Source organism: Arachis duranensis, chromosome 4, assembly GCF_000817695.3.
Source record: "Arachis duranensis cultivar V14167 chromosome 4, aradu.V14167.gnm2.J7QH, whole genome shotgun sequence".
Taxonomy (NCBI): Eukaryota; Viridiplantae; Streptophyta; class Magnoliopsida; order Fabales; family Fabaceae; genus Arachis; species Arachis duranensis.
In genome coordinates, this window is record NC_029775.3 from 94,590,210 (window position 1) to 94,595,247 (window position 5,038).

Consider the following 5,038-nt stretch of genomic DNA (forward strand, 5'->3'; position numbering starts at 1 on the left):
ATTTCTTGAGTATTGCTTTAGAATATTATTTATTTTATTTTATAGGTTTAATTTTTCTGTTGGTCTCTATAGTTTCATGAAATTTTCAATTAGGTCTCTATACTTTTTTTTCTTTTAATTGGACCCCTGTACCAAATTTTTTTTCAATTAAATTTCTCTTGGTAGTAATTGGCTTAATTTTATAGAGACTCAATTAAAAAAAAATTGGTATAGAAACCCAAATAAAAGGAAAAAAAAGTGTATGGACCTAAATAAAAAAAATTTTGGTGCAAAAACTCAATTAAAAGAAAAAAAGTACAGGGACCTAATAAAAATTTTACAAAATTATAGAGACCAACAGAGTAATTAAACCTATATTTTATTATTATATTAAAAATATATTTTTTAAATAAAAAATTTTAGAAAAAATATAAATTATAACTTTAGATTTTTTTTATATTTTATTTTTATTATTAAAATTTTATCAAATATACTAAAAAAATATTTTTATTAAATTTGTTTTCTATTAACTTAATGATACTAAAAAAATTCTAAGACTTCTTTTTATATTGCTATTTTAATTGTCGCTGTTAAATAATAAAACTTTTTTAACGAATAGACTGAGTTTTTTTTTTTTTCTTGTTTTCAACTTTAAAATTTCTCGCTGTGTTTCAGAGGAAATTCTCTTCTTCTATGTGAAGATATGAATATATAAACTGCCACTTTCATACAAAATATAAAATATGCAATTTTATGATTCTATTCTCAGCGTCCTAGCATTACAAAGTTTTTATTTATTTGTGAAATTTTTTTCTCCTATCTATGGAAGTTTATAACCCCCACTAAATAATTTCTGAAAAATTTTTAAAACCTCTAAAATTTAAAATGCCACAAAATCTTTTATCGAAGATTTTGTGTTTAGTGAAAATTTTATACCAGTATTTTGTGATAATTTTAAATTACTTATATGGCAATTTAAAATTCCTACAAATTAATTTTCTAGTTTAACAAAAATAATCTATTTTACGATATTTTTAAACTTTCACAAACCTTTTGATTGTTTATTTATTTTTCATTTCAAAATATTCATTAATTTCATCTCATTTACGCACTACTCAAATTAAATTTTTTTAACATTAAAATTTAAAAATTAAATCATTTATAGCACAATAATTCCTTAATGACACCAAAAAATAGTAATTTCTCAATATAAGACAACTCTTTCTCTATATATATAAAAGTACTCAATGTCAATAGTTCCAAACATATCATCTAACTACATAATTGCAATAACAGCAGCATCAGTAATGCACATGCCCATGAAGTTCTCCACAAAATGATTGTCACGTAGTGTAACTGAATAGTAAGACCCTGCAGATTATTCACAGAAAATTATTCTATGACTAGCATGACCTTGCATGGCATTGATCAAGGACTAAATTTTAAAATTATTCTATGATACTGATAAACCAAAGCCTGAAAGGAGTAAACCCTTCTAATTATTCACAGAAAAACAAAGTATGGACAAGCTTAGGAAAAACAAACAAAAGGGAAAGAAAAAAAAAATGCACAATGCTGGTTGAATGATGAATGCATACCACACTTCTCGCAGTGGAGATAATTCTCTTGACCACCGACCCTGTTTCCAAATTAGATCATAAAAAATTAGCTTGTATGTCATAAATTCAGGTGACATAAGAGATGGATATACTCAAGCACAGCTAAGTGAATCGCACCTACAGATTCCGCAATCATCACAATGAAACAGTTGTTTCCCTATCTGCAAATTGATTAAAAAAACATTCAGCATCATTGAGGAAGCAAGAATATTAACAATCCCTGGCTGGAATTATGCATCAAATTCAGCCTAGTCCATCTCCAAGAAATAAGTTGGAAGAAAAATACTTACCGGCTGCTCAGTGTCACAAACTGCACAAACAACCTGAAACACTTCAGAAACTATTTAAAATTTGGAAAACATTGAACTGATAGAAATTTTAAAATGGCCAAAATGATAAGAAATTTTGCCATCTAAACCTCATCTTAACAGCAGGGCCACCAGTCTCTATCTCATCTAAAATATGCTTCAAAGATGGATCTTTTTTTATGCGTGCCATTCTCTCCTCAAGCTGATCTGTTCAGCCAGTTCCTTGATACTTGGATCCTATGCATTCCAGATTTTAGCATTAGTAATATGGACCTGAAATGCATGGTATATATTATTGTCTCACTATTGGCTTCAAAACAATACACCACTAAGATCCAAAAAAACTGCATGTACAAAAATAAGATTTTCTATAAGATAGAACATGCCCATAAAGAGAAATGAAATGCTAATTAACAATAACATGCCCATAAGCTGAAAATATAATTGATTGACCTACCTTAAGAACATTCTGAAGCTTGTTGGGGATCGTACCTTTTCCATTCTTAGGGAACACGTTTCCATTCTTCTTGATGTTCCTGACTCGCCCATCATAAAAACCTGAAATTCTTTTGTAGCACACAATATATAAATAAATAAATAAAATACTTAGTCAAAATTTACTTTATTTTTCTAACAATCTAAACCAACTAGTTTACTTTTCCTTTTCAAAATCTGGATGGATTAATTTTTAGTCAAGAATAACTACTCTTGCCAATAAATAATCAAAGCAAGCATGTGTCAACTAAGTTGGAACAACAAAAGTGGATTCTGCTATTGACGACATCACATGCCTTCATCTGTCAAATAGAAACAACTGCATTAGACAAAGACATACAGTTTCATTGGCTATATGGTTTTTGTGGCATGTTCCTCAAAATATACAAAGCTTTATAAACCAAACAACGATGACGACAACAACAAAGCCTTGTGTGTTTAAAGCGCATTTATGCTTAAATCTCTTTTAATATTTAATTTATGAATAAGACTTCATAAACTGAAACAGAAAATTTCAGAGACAAGTGATATAACAACAACTCACAAGGACTCTGGCCCAATTACATTCAAAAGCACACACCCAGAACCAAAGCGGAAAAAAATTTTAAAACTAAATAACAACCCGTCATGGAGTTCATTATGCTGTGAGATTGTGCACCCTAAATATTATCATGCAATAAATCCAATTTGGATAACATTTTTACATAGAACATTTTTACAGTACCGTTTTCAACCGATTTCATCTCTAAAATGTCACAAGGCACCTCCTAATTACAATAAACTCGTTTCTTTACCAAGTTTGTTATCCTGTTTCATTATCCACAGGCCACAGCACTACATGAAGATGTTCAAAACCATGCTTAGTGCATTACTAATGAACGAAAGGATAAGCCGACCAAAACTTTTAATGCCATACAGACAATTTTATGGCAGTTGTTGACTTCCGAATACAATCCTAATCACAACCTATGTAGTGATTGGCAAAAAAGGAAAATGCAGTGTTACACAACAGCTTAAGCAAAAAAGGTCTATATCTATATGTTTCTACACTTCAAAACCTTGACTTCAAGAGCTAATAGACCCAACAAAAGATAGGAAATTTTTTTTTTTATAATTATTAAGTATATAAAATCATAGTCATAACCTCCATAGCATATGAAGAAAAATTAATGCACTATCAACTTGAATGCCTTGTTGAATGGAAATGTAAACTTACCTAGTTTGTAAAAGGTATCATCTACTTATTTATCAATTAGCTACTTATCTCATTTAAGATTAAATTTTGTTTCTGAAACCAAAGAATACCAATAATACTACAGTAAAAAGCTTCATCCTGAAAATAAATTTTGCTGGTTTCATATCTTAAGTCATTCCAAAAGCATGATGAGGAAATCTAAAATGATGCCTGAAAAACTAAGTGTGTACAAAATGGCATAAAAGGTGACTATCATTATAAGGAGCATTCTCATATAAATAGGTTTCACTTGATTATCACTTGCAAATGATATGTTAAGAGTTCAACATGATTCATAATTATGCAGTTGAAGTAAATAAGCCCCACTAGAAGAGCAATCAGGTCACACTAAATCATTAAGTTCTGTTCATTATCAGATTTTCACCTTCTTGCCAAACTTCCAGATATCATCAACAACTGTTGGTATAACTTGATCGCTAGACGTCAATACATCTGCTTCAGGATAACGAGCAAGATACGGAAGGGGGTTCTGCTCCACAATCACCAAATTGAATATATATTTAAAAACAACATATATAAGTTGTTGAGAACAATCACATACTAGTGTTGGAGACATCCTTAACTATTGAGGATAAAAAGTTGATATAATGTGATAATGGAACATAAAACATGTAGCAAAAGGATAAAATGAAATCATACTAAATAAGATTAGTGAAAAAGAAATATAAGAAGGTAAAAAAGAAACTTGTTCAATTTGGATGATGCACAAAAGAACTTCGCAAGCTTATCAGTCACCATTATAAGCAAACAAAAATATTGAGAAAATGGAGGAAAGTACCTTCGTGACTAAGGTGGGACTCACCATTCAAGAAGAACAGAACAATCTCAATTGGAACTTCAAAGAAGCAGAGAGACAGAGACAAGTGAAATATGGAGAAGAAGAAGAAGAAGAATACCAGCGGTAGCTCGAAGGAGAAAACAGATCTAAAACAGTGGCTCGATTCAGAAGCTTTCGACCGGGGCAACTACTGCGGCTCGATTGAGAAGCTTCCTGCGACAACTGTGGCAACAACGGCGATGGAATCGACGGCTGAAACGGCGACTGCAACGACAGCTACACCATTCTCTTGTCTTCTCTCTGCCTCGGTGAGTTTTGAAAACTCAGTAGAAGAGGGTTTTTTTTTGGGTGAGAGTTTAAATTTTATAAACTAACTATTAAAGGATTTTTATAAATTATCATAAATAAAGTGTGTTTTAGAGGTTTTTAAAAAGTTTTATTAAAAAATTTTCTTAATTAAATGGTAGAAATTCAGGTGTAGTTGATTTTACATGAAGTTCATAACTGAGAATCGTTAGATAATCTGACTAATTTAACTAAATTTTCATCTAACAACTCTCAATTATCAACTTCATGTGAAGTAGGGGTGTGCATGGCTCCAGCC

General features: G+C 30.5%; 1 long non-coding RNA gene across 8 annotated transcripts; it reads right to left on the minus strand.

The window, feature by feature from the left end:
* Window positions 1–1,179: 1,179 nt before the first annotated feature.
* LOC107484966 (uncharacterized) lies at window positions 1,180–4,771 on the minus strand. 8 transcript variants are annotated; one of them, XR_008008227.1, is made up of 8 exons: window positions 4,553–4,771; window positions 4,021–4,125; window positions 2,364–2,472; window positions 2,017–2,179; window positions 1,889–1,908; window positions 1,716–1,759; window positions 1,578–1,618; window positions 1,180–1,350 (listed from the first exon to the last, which is right to left on the minus strand). It is a non-coding gene; the product is annotated as an uncharacterized LOC107484966 (long non-coding RNA). The 8 variants fall into 8 exon arrangements; XR_008008224.1 differs by having other exon boundaries at window positions 1,889–1,921; XR_008008226.1 differs by having other exon boundaries at window positions 1,889–1,938.
* Between the last annotated feature and the right edge of the window lie 267 nt (window positions 4,772–5,038).